We start from the raw sequence: 12,814 nt of genomic DNA, 5'->3' as shown, positions 1-12,814 counted from the left end.
GCGCGCGGCTATCGACGTTTCGGGGCACCGCGCGCGTATACTATAGTACGCACGACTGTATACGGACTACGAATCCGCCGCCAGTCTTGCGTGTACCGTGTGTCCGTGTGCGCGTACGCCGCCGTCCACTCGAAGGTACGCACAGTCTCCGCGTCCGCGCGGCTCCATCGCGCCGTCCACTGCAGAGATTACCGACGACGCACGCACAACACTCAGGCGCACACACACACACACACACGAATATATATTCGCACGCGCGCGCGCGCTCCCGTCCGGACGAACCGTCGTGCAGACGCCAAGCGATATTGTCGTGTAAGACACGCCGGTGGCGGAAAGAAAAACGCGCGCGCGCTCTCTCTCTCTCCCTCACCCCCCGGTCAATCTCGCCCGTTTTACGCCCTCGGCGCGAGGCGGCGCTTTCCGGGGCGCTCCACCACTACCGGCACCACCGGCACCGGCACCGACAACGTCGACGACGACACACTAGCCGCACCACCAGACCATGTGGACGGAGCTGCACCACCGTATAATATAATACCGGACGATAAGTGCATCGCGACCGCAGCGAGGAGAAAACACTGCGACACCGCTGCACATTCCGCATTTATAGTATTATCATAATATTGACAACGGTGCAATATTATAATATTAGTGGCCATCGCCGACCAAGATGTAGGCGGAAGAGAGGTGTCGAGAGGATCAAGAGACGCCACACACTGTACCAGGTGAGAGACTCGCGATGTACCACTGAGGTGTACCGCGGTATACGATAATAATATTAATATATTATACATATTATGAAAGGTGTTGGGTACGTTTTCGTGTGATATGTTATTTTTGTTGTGGACAGAGTAAAAACTGCATATATAATATATATATATATTATATATATATATACACTATATAGACAACATCGTATTACGGTTATACCGTGGCCGGTAACTGTGGTATGTTTGGTATCCACGGTACCTTCTTAAAAAGATATCGAAAACCATTTCGTCACTGCAATAATATTATCATAGCGCAGCAGCAGTGACTGTGATTTTCTGCTCCGTCGTCGATTCGTTTCGCTATTAATAGGTACAATAAGAGCGTCATGAGATACGGCATGATGGTACTCGTATACCTACCGTGGTACAATATCACTTACCACTATCGACCTTAGGTTTATATGCGCGTGTTTCTTGTTTACTTCCAAGCGTAAACGACCGGCGAATAAAATTTATCCTCTGCCGCAGATGGTCGCGGAGACATAATAATTAATAGCTATATAGCGCCATCGCCTACGCCATTCTTGCCGCGGAGATTCTAAGATTCTATTATTATTATTATTATCATCATCGCATGGACAGTTTTAACGCGCTCGTCGGGTTTCGACGAGTCTCCAGGGCACACGTTTCTTTAGTTTCGGATTTCCAGGATCGATTAATGTTAATTTTATAATAATATCAATATATTATATATACGTACTCTGATGAATGATGATTCACTCAACATTTTTACGAAATTACGAGAAAAAAATTACAAACTTAGTTACGCAGACTAATCATTTTGTTTTTTTTTTTTTTTCATTTTTCTAGCGATAATAAACGACGTACTCTACACTCGTGTATGACAATAATCTTTGTGTCTAAAAAATATTAAGTAGACTCAGAGGCGCTAGTACGAGACCAAAATATATTCTCTTCTCATTGATGTGCAGTGTATGTGTGTGTGGACATTTTCCATCATACACTCTTAGAACCAAATAGGCTCAGAAACACTATATAATTATACTAAGCTACTAGGGTAAATTTTTTTTCGGGGGAGGCTGTAAACATAAACTTTGTTTTCTTCCGATTGATCCCATAACATTCCGAATTTTTCGTAAATTGGCATCGATATTCTCATCTTATCCGGTAAATGATCCACCAAAAGCGATTCTTTCGTTTCAGATTTTGTGGGCCGATGAATGATATTTTAACAATATCAATATTGTACGTAGATTTACTATAATTATTACGAAATTGCGAAAAAAAACCTACAAATTTACTGACGCGGACTAATAATTTTTAATTTTTTGTCGCGATAACAAATGACGTACCCTACACTCGTGTATGCCAATTTTATTATCTTTCTGTGGGAAAATATAAAATATAGACTTAGAGGCGTTAGTACAAGGCCAAACATTCTCTTCTTATTAACATGGTCTGCAGTGAGGACATTTCTCATGCACCCTTAGAACCAAATATAGACTCAGAAGCACTTGGATTAAATTTTATTTTTTGGTGGGCGAGGCATTAACCAAATATTATTTTCTTCTCGTTGATCTGAAATGTGAACATAAGTAGACCTATTGGTATTATTCCACTTATATAGTTGGTATATAATATTGAAAATGCAGACCATTGCTCATCGTAATAAATACATTTAATAATAATATATATATCGAGATTTATACTACACAAATTAATATTTATCCGGTATATGATTCACCGAGCATGCACAAACCCATTTTTTTCATTTAATGATGACATACATTATATTTGAACTCTGATTTTCGTAATATATATATAGATGTATAAGGGTACTTAAAGATTATCAGCTCAACAAATTATGCGTACATAGATTATTATTTGTACGAAATCAGCTTAATCGTTTGTGCAGTGAAATAGGGTTGGTTATCTTTTGAGAAAAAGGAGTTGCGGATTACGGTACAGGACATTTGCCAAATTTGAGAAACAGCCGCCACGCTCCAGTTCACTCGTTATTCTCGGCCAATATCGTATGTCTAATAAAAAAAAAAAAATATATATTTTCCGTAACCGATTATTATCATCCGGTGACCGGTATTATGCATTTGTTAACCTAACCATGCTACCTATATGGTTCGGAATGTTGTGTAGTTGACAGAAGGACATAACAGAACAGAGTCGAGTGGAGTGAAAAGAGAAGATAGAATAAAGAACGAATATGTGAGAAGTAGCATCGATAGTGGACAAGATGAGAGAGTATAGACTGAGATGGTTTGGGCATGTGATGTGGTGAGAAGACACAAAAGCATCTTAATAGGAAGGCCAAAAAAAAAGGCGGTTGGATACTATTGAGAATGATATGAGGGCTGTTGGTATAGGGGAAGTAGAAAATCTAGGAGAAAAGTGGAGGTGTAGGGCAAAGGCAGCCGACCCCAAATAGTTTGGAAGAAGGCGAATGCGAAGAATATGTATTTGTACTGGTGGAGGGGGTTGGTGACTAAACCCGCCGTGACCTACCATCTAGTCACGCCTGTGTATTTAGTAATAGCGAGGTACCTAAGGTAAACAAAACTTACCACTACGATACCAATATTTTGGTCGATACCGCGTATTAGATGAGTTTCGTTAAGCTCGACTCTACATTTTGTAAAAATCGTCGAAAAGTCGCGCATAATACGAATTCTCGATGGACGCCGCCGCGTTGTGCGGATATTATGCGTCTGCGAAGTCGATTAAACGTAACACTGATATATCATAATAAAAAAAAATATCAAAAATAATATCGTTCACATTATATACTTAGAATAGTATTGTTATAAGACACGTATTATTGATGATGATATATCACCGTCGAGACGTGTCACAATATTGGGTGGTCCTATTTATTGGTATAGATGAAGGAAAAAAAATTGCAAAATGTTCAAGTTACTGCCCTATTACTTAAAAAAGCATCACGAGAAAAAAATTTCAGACAAATCGATTGACTTTAACCCGTACCGCAAGAGCTCTAAAGTTTTAATAACAAAAAAATATTCAAAATCGATAGTTTTTGAATATAATTAATCATAACTCTTAAAAGAATGATTTAATGAAAAAATTTTAAACACTTTAATTGCACATTATATTTGTATTATTACAAGTTTTAAAGTTATACATATTTTTTTTTTTAATATTTAATTTTTAATGATATTTGAGTTAAAATCTTAAAAATAAAAATTTGTTTTCTTTATCATATAGTTTGATTTAAATGAACATAAACATACAATAAGTACAGTATAAAATAGTTTGCAAGTGATACTATAGGTTATCTATGATACTAGAGATTAGTATAGAATCGTTAGGTGGGTAGCATAGGTGCCCGTGTGAGTTCCTTTTCAGGAGAGGGCAAAATAACAAACTTCTCAAGTTTAAGCTGCTAAATAAAGGTTTGATGTAACTTCAATGCATATGATTAAATAACTATGCTTTTACTTATAAAATTAATATTTTTATGGTGTATACATTTTGATAAGTATATGTATAGGACATAGGTGCTATTCAAAAAATAGAAAAAATATTATAATCAAATGTATAATTAGGTATAAACAAAAAATGCAAATTTCTTAAGTTCATTCCAAAAATATTAATGACACGTAGTTGAATGAAACTACTTTTGTTCAAGTTCACTTATTTTATGTTGTCAATACCATGCTATTAAATTATAAGTTCATATAATTTTTCCTGTGCGGGCACCCATCAGTACAATACCCCGTCTTGCTTCCCCCCCCCCAAATGGGCACCCATGATGGTGGGTATAGTGTACCTATTACCTAAAAACCAGAATTTTGCGATTTTGCAATCGTATTGACTCTGTCACAACGATGCAATATAATAAATTATATTATTATTTATACGCGTTACACTTAACGTAAATTAAATATATTGTATTTATACAATTTTACGAATTATCAAATATTATGACTTTTATATATAATAAAGTCAAGTTGAGAGACTACCTAGCTATTATGGGAAAAAAAGTTCGTTACTCATAATATTAATAATAATAATAATGATAAAAGCGTGTAAACCTGTAACACGCAGTTCGTTGTCATCCCGATTTTTAAGGAAAAAACACGTAAATCGACACGCACCATCATTCACGCTTATGGGTACAGATTTGTTATTCGTTTTCATTCGAACATGAAAAACCGCGAAACATTGTTCTGTGTGTACACGCGGATCAGGTTCATAGTATGTTTGTTAAAAAAAAAAAATAATAACGATAATCTGTAATATTTTCGCACGACAGATAATAACAATACATGAAGTGAATATCGCGGGCCTTACAGACGTACCGAGCTTATATCACTAGGTACCTACCGTGCAAGCATCGCTTTTCGTTTTTCAAAATTCTATAGGGTCAGGCGAACAATAAATAAAGTTGTTCTGAAAAACAATTCTGTCACATTTTTTGAAGGTACAATACCTATAATGTGTAAGGCTCGAAGGTTATTGCACTATAGAAAGCTTTGAAAATTGATTGCGTTGTTGCAGTAAAAAAAAAAAAAAAACACTCGAAATCGCACTAAAAGATGAATTCGTTTTCATCAGAGAGATACATTATAGGAATTAAAAATAAAAACTGAAATTCAACACAGGTTTTTATTCGGTCTTTTGGGAAATTTTTATAGGAACATTTTTTATTACTTATTGATTAGTATTTCATTGTAAAAATATGTGTACCTAAAAAATTATTGTACTGCGTATAATAAAAGATTTCTTCAGGTCTTCAAACCCGAAAGATCTTCGATAAGTAGACAATAAATTCTAATAAACAGAAAAACTGAGCTCCACGTTGACTGCAGAGGTTATAGGCGTATCTAAATAGATTTTTGAATGCATGTAATTCTTGTGACCATTTATTGGCTACAATTTTATCGTTAACGACAATTATACTAATTTGTTTCATTTAAAATATTTTTTCGTATAACTTCGAACCTCTTTTTTATTTCTAGAACATTTTTAACTTAAAAGCCACATCAAAAAATAAATTATTTGAATTACATTGAAAAATGTCCAAAACTGTGTAGGTATTAGTTTTTTTTTATTAATTATTGTATTAATAATTGTAGAAAAATTGCCAAAAAGTGCAAAAAGTTGTTCTTACTAAAATTGTTTAGATTTTAATTCGTGTCTGCATAAGACGGATTTAAATTCTAATTGGCAACAAATCCAAACTGCAGTGGATAAAAAGTTGCAAATATTAACGACCACCGAGCCCAAACAATGTATGTAGGTAGTAACTAAAGTCACGAAAAAACAACTACGGACTGTCTATAATTATTCATGTTTCGCACCTCGACAGAGCCTTCACGAATACTCTAATAAAATTTGCCGAAGACGTGTGTTCAACCTACCATTGCGTCTTAGTAATAATATATACATATAGCGATAAGTAATAATGATGTACTCGAGCACTCGATGATAATCTTCGGAAAAACTTCGCGACGATAAGCTCCAAAACTGTGAAAATTCGTTACATCGCCTTGGCCAAAATCCGTTTAATGCCTTCATTCATCTGCAGTATTATATTATATAGATTTTCGTCTTTGTGTAGCTTGTGTTAACTGTATACCTACAAAGTGGTAACCGTTCCGAAAATTCTTACCCCCTCCCCCCACCCACCATCATTTTTTCACTTCGTTTCATAATCCTGATTGAAAAAACATATTATTTTTCGAGTTCTCGGGATATTGTTCGGCCAGCAGCTTATTAATTTATTCTCAAAATTTACCGAGCTCAGAATCACATAATACGCCACTAACAATCTTATAAGCCAGTCGAGCATAATATTATAATATATTCTTAAAGTATTTTTATGGCGTTTTTTTCTTTATTTACTATAAACGAAATTGGCCAATGTTATTTCGGAATATCTCATAACCGTCTGTTTACCGATACTCCTATAAACATGCGATGTCTTAGATAAAAGAAGAAAAATTTCGTTTTCCATCACGACGTCAATAGGTGCATGCGTGTATGACCTGATTTAGTCATCGGATTTTCGAAAACTTTCATGATATGTTTTACCTGGTTTTGAGTTTCAGTCTATAAAATACGTCTTGCTCTATAGGTACTGTTTACAGTGTAAGCTTTACATAATGTTATGTAAAGGTACTTTAACATACTCAAACGTCGCGGGTACCTATGCCTAACGGGCGAATTTTGGACCATATAAACATCTATTTATTTTTATTTATTTTTCAAATCGAAAACGCCGCCTTCTAACGAAAAATCCGTTCTCCCAGTTCCGAGCAGTATTGTTACTATTATTATTTTACGTAAATCCGTTCACTTCTGCAGACGTTATATAACAATAATATAATAACGCATTCCGAACCGCACGCGCCTACACCTGCATCATTGTGTCGGTAAAGTCTCACTATAATTAACGCGTCGTTAATCAGTCATTACTAACTCGATATGTTTATGATAGTATATTTCGCGTCTGTGATGATATAATATTTCCCTGAAGCAAACAAGTAAATTAGATGTCTAGGAAGTACCCATATATGCATATATGTCTACAACATTACTGTGCCGTTCGACGATCGATCATTCATCAACATATTATTACCTGCTGTACCTATTATAGGTAAGGTACGCACCTCACCCCACCGCAGCATCATACTTGAATTTCAATCAGAAATCACCGCTCATCGAATGTTTATCGCGAAATGAAAATAATTCTGTACGTGTCTGCAATATACGTAGGTATATAGTTACGTCGCATTTATAATATATCACGATTTATTATAATGGGCAGCACTCCTTTCGCCCAAAAATTACCTCCCTATTTTCGCCCAGAAATGATAAAATAGTTTCCCCTTTCCGCCCAAAAAAGATCGTATTATTTTTGCTCAAAGTTTCGTTTTCAACATTTTGGAAAGCACTACTGTCTCAAAATCGATTTAATAAAGCCATTTAGCATTACCCTGCAGAGAGCACCACGAGTATGTTATCGGTTATAATATATTACTCTCTAAAAATGTGTTTGTGTTTGTGCACGTATCGAAATAATTATTACATAATATAAAATATAAAATATCTGTCGTAAGTTGTTATGACATCAGTGGAAAAAATGTAATGTCAAATGGATTAGGATTTAATTTTAGTTTAAACTTTTGTTTCGTCGAATGGTATAATAAGATTTAAGGAACTCATGCCGATTTATCTACCCTCTATTGTATGGGTATATTATACTGTTGTATTTTGACTTCGTTTTTTATTTGAACATTTTTTACTTTCCTATCCTTATAGGAACAAGTAATATAGTCAGTCACAGTATTTTTCGTATAGTTTTCCATTTTCATGACAGTTATTGAGTTATTCATTAAACCGCCAACTTCTTCAGGATTTAAAAAAAAGTAAACCGAACGTGTAGTATGTGTCCGCTTGTCAATAATTACTTCTTAATAGCTGTCTTTATGATGTGTAACTAAGCCAAATTTATAACCGATACCTACGATTATTTTCAGGCGAAAAGAGGAAGGTCATTTTTGGGCGAAAGTAGTTGCTCACATCATAATGTTATTACGATACGAACAAGTCGTAATAATTTTACCACCCTTATCATTATTTTATTATTATCACTATACGTATCTACCACCCATATTTTACTAGTTTAACCGAAACGATAATTTTACGGAGCTATAATTATGATATCATCGTTCGGTCGTCAAATCATAATATTATCTTGTATACCCATCTATATAGAGGGTATATGATGTTATATATTATCACTTACCACGAATGGTTCCGAAAGGCATATGCCTACGAGCAACATTGTAAAGTGGCCGCGTCATATTATTATTATATTTTAGGTACCTATACTCTATTATACGATCTTACGAAAAATAAATCGTTTGGTTTATAATGTTTTATCTACTCGCACATTATATCATTATACTTGACTCTGTAGGCGGCGTTGTGGTGTCTACATCACATATTATATATATATAGTCTAAAAGTCACTGCACAAGATTGGATTTGATTCTCGAATTTTTAATACAAGAGACGACGGAGATTTATTGTCTTCCGTCTCGATACGATACTATTATTATTGTCGTTTCTTCTGTGCGACGTCTATCGAATGCGATTTTCACGAACGAAGCGATAGTCGAGTGCTGCCAATCAAAACAAATCAATCAAATCGGTTTACTATATAATATAAGAAGCTTATAAAATACGAACAAATGACTTTTTTTTTTTGTCATTTGCCGTGGTGACAGTTCCAGGTCGAGGGTGCGACATCATCGCTTTGAATTAGTCGTTACATAGGTGATACCGTCTCGGGCAATCCAATGCAAACTAAACTCTCGTTTTTTTCAGTTTACAGCGAGTTCGTGTCCCGACGATAGAAATAGATAGTGTGTTTTTTCAAAATCTATTTCGACAGATTTGTCATACCTATTACACTCTCGTATGGTGCACATTATGTACCGAAACCAAGCTGGTCGCGATCGATGCTCGTCGAACTGCTGCACCGCCGTTGGCCTAAGGTCGAACAATTTGATAACGTTTGTAATATTGTTCCACGCGTGTTTCCAGTCGTGTGCGACACTTTGAATTCGACTGTAAATTTATCGGTTTTGACCATTTTAGCAGGTCACATAAACCTGCACCAGCGAGTTATGGTGTCCTTATTGTTATACCTTATACGATATACACGCCAATAAGTTTACACAATAGTATTGTGTACGTTTTTCCAAATTCGATTCGATAAATGTATGTCCATTATAATATACTATTTTACATGAAAATGAAACAATTTGTTGTTTTGTCTTATCATAATACATTATTTTGTATGCGATCGAGTGCTATTTAAATGTTTATAATATAATAATCGACAAACATATTTAAATGAAAACGTTTTTTTTTTTTTTTTTTAATTGACTACCTTCGGTGGACATATTATATATTATATATATGCATGCGATACCGGTTGATTATACTTACCTATATTTCATACAGTAAATAACGTTGAATTATATCATTCAGTGGCGTTTAACGCACGCCCATCATAATATATTGCCCTTCGATTATGTTCTCGTTTACTACCCGTTATTTGTTATACTTGAGGTTCTGCGGTCGATTATCGGAGCTAAATAAGGTGTATCCCTATATTATTATTATCATTATTTTTTACTGATCTCGAGAACTCGGTATTTATGGTCATTAGTTATGGTAATCATCACTAGGGTTTGGATTTCAATGCATCTTTTTCTTTTCTTTTTCTCTTGAATTCCTTACCCAATATGCAAATGTCTTTCGAGTACTCCACGTGCAGTTCTATCCACGCAATTGTTCGACGCATTATTTGACGTTTATAATTTTTAAGATTCAATTATAAGTACTGCACATCAGTAGACATACTATATAATATTATACGTAATATAAATTATCTTCATTTTGAACTTGAATCTGCAGCTGGTGATCCGGTTTCAGATAAGTTGAGGCTGCAGAAATGTATCTTTATATTTTTTTTTAATACTGTGTATCGCTTATTAATCTATTTGTTTACTTACCTGCCTATGCTTACGCTACGTAGCTTCGTTCTCGTTTCGTACGTGCAATTACGTATTATGGATCGTATCGTATATATCTAGATAATTATAGGCTGTAATTATAGCCACAGCGTGCAGACGATCTGAGCGCGCGGCTCGTTAAAGTCACTGCAGTCGTTCACGTGTTATGTAATATAATATATTATTATTTTTCGTGTTTTAGGAACGAGAACACAATATTTTCTCGTCAAATCTAGCCGTAGTGTCTTACGTACGATACACCAGCCATACGCGTTTAATGTTTAAAACGTATATTTCAGAACGTGTCGGCATTTTGTAGGCGTCGCAAATATACACAGGGTGATTTTTTTAAATGTGCTCGTCCCCATTTTTCCCTTTAACGGTATATTTATTCAAATTCTGATTTTCAGAAGTTTTAAGTATACTTAAAGACCATACTTTCAATTCTCTGATGTTTTTTGTACTGTTATTAAGGAATATCATGTGGAGATACTAACTCCTATTTTTCGAATGAGAGCCGCTCTTTTTTACTGAAAATTATTTAGCGGATAATTTTTTTTTGAAAATGTTGATGTATCCAAGTCAAAATTCTAACGAGTAGTTTTTGAGTTGGGCGATACAATGTTTATACTAAGGATAAAAGTCCTTAAAAAATTTTATGTGGTATTGATTATACTTGGATTATTTTTACAAATTATTTATATTGATAAATCAATAGTGATTGCTAACTTATTCAAATCGTCTAAACCCATAAACATTAAAACACAAAGTTACATAAATCAAAAACTACTTGCTTGAATTTTGATTTAAGCACATCAAAATTCTCAAAAAAAAATCTGCTTATTAATTTAAAGTAAAAAAAGAGGTTCCTATTTGAAAAACTGAAGTTTGTATTGTCACAGGACCATTCTTAAGTGGTACGAAATTGTGTCTATGATTCGAAATATGGTCTTCAAGTGTATTTAAAAATTTCAAAAGCTCTGATTTTAATATATGCAAAATTTAACCGTAAAAATAGGATGAGCATCCTTAAAAAACCACCTTATTGTATATAATACGCTGTTACACTAGTCTTCGTATACGTACACTACCACATAATATAATATTATAGTTGTGTCGTATATAATATCTATTTATATATTTTTTTTTCTAAAGTTCAAATCGTTGTTCTACGCAACACTCGAAACAACAACTACAACAATAATAATAGTACAACAGCCACGTTTTTGAAAGGTTTCGAGTGTTTCGCCATTTTGGTTTCCCGAGAAGGGTGCGCTGCAGCGGGCAAAGTTCAAACAAACAAATACATTTTCTACTATACGGTGGCGGTTCGTATGTATCATAATATCATATATATATATATATATATATATATATATATATATATATATATGTATAGAGCTTAAAGTATATTGTGATTCGTAAGAAAAGAAAATTGTGGCCGCCAAAACTCACGCGTTTGAAAATATAATACACCCGTTACCCACTCACCACCACCCACCTCTCGCTCCTCTTTGGAAAAAAAAAAATGATGCACCGCAAGGTTTCGTCGTCGGCGGTGCGTGTAAAATAGCCACTCTGCCTATTATATGCGAGCTGCAATGTTTACGATTTCGTGTTGGGGTTGTTTCGTTTCATTATTATTATTATCACGTGTCTGACCGTGGAACTAAGTCGGATCGGTATAATAAAGGTGGTGAATAAAACTACGGGTATAATGTAACGCACGAAGTCGCGTCTCGTTTAGTGCCGTTCAGAGTGTCCGCAGGTGTAATAATGACGTAATGTCTATTGCAGTCTGTATAGATATATCTAATATATTATTTTATGCGAGAATAAGACATCACAATAAACTACAACGAGCATCGCGATGCGTTATTATTTCATGATGGCTTTCGATAGCTTTCGACGTTTTTCGACAAAGTTTGACTGCAAGCTGCAGTTGGTAGCAGGTGATAATTTTGAAGTTTACTATAATAAATTATATTTCAAACTGTGTAATATACATATAGGTACCTACGTACAATAATTACATAGAAACACTATTATTATTATTATTATTATTATTGAAATTACTTTTTATTATGCAAATAATAATTCAAATATTTTAAATGTTATTTCGTAAGGGGGAGCTTATCTTTTGTGTTTTTTTTCCCATTAAAATAATAGCAATTTTAAAGTTCATATGAAACACTTACGAAACTCTTCCGTAACTACCTAATAATAGTGATGGCTGACCTCTTGAAAACCCTACAGAGGTCAGAGGAGTTGTATAGTATATATAGCTAGTTTCTCACTATAATATAGGCTCGTATAGAATAGTGTAAAATTTAATAAAAAAAAAAAATACTTATTATTATTATTAGGTATAATAATATGACGCGTAGTTTGCCTATTTAATGATAATCAATAATATTACATAATGACATAGAAGTTTGCAGATTATTTCGTATGTATATATTATAATAGTTTGGATTTTTGTTTGATACTGCTGTAACATATATTGTCATACAC

At 34.4% G+C, this 12,814-nt stretch overlaps 1 protein-coding gene across 4 annotated transcripts in view; it reads left to right on the top strand.

The window, feature by feature from the left end:
* Positions 1-74: 74 nt before the first annotated feature.
* The window catches only part of CadN (neural cadherin), a 193,605-nt gene continuing 180,865 nt past the window's right edge, over positions 75-12,814 (top strand). For all 4 annotated transcript variants that reach the window (XM_089216484.1, XM_089216482.1, XM_089216486.1 and 1 more), the window contains exon 1: positions 75-725. The gene's annotated coding sequence lies outside the window, so the exon portion shown is untranslated. The remainder of the gene's footprint in view (positions 726-12,814) is intronic.

The sequence above is a fragment of the Diuraphis noxia genome, unplaced genomic scaffold (genome assembly GCF_037042655.1).
Source record: "Diuraphis noxia isolate RWA-SAM2 unplaced genomic scaffold, SU_Dnox_SAM2 contig0001, whole genome shotgun sequence".
NCBI lineage: Eukaryota > Metazoa > Arthropoda > Insecta > Hemiptera > Aphididae > Diuraphis > Diuraphis noxia.
The sequence above is the reverse complement of the archived record's forward strand: the minus strand, read 5'-3'. Positions and strand labels throughout refer to the sequence as shown.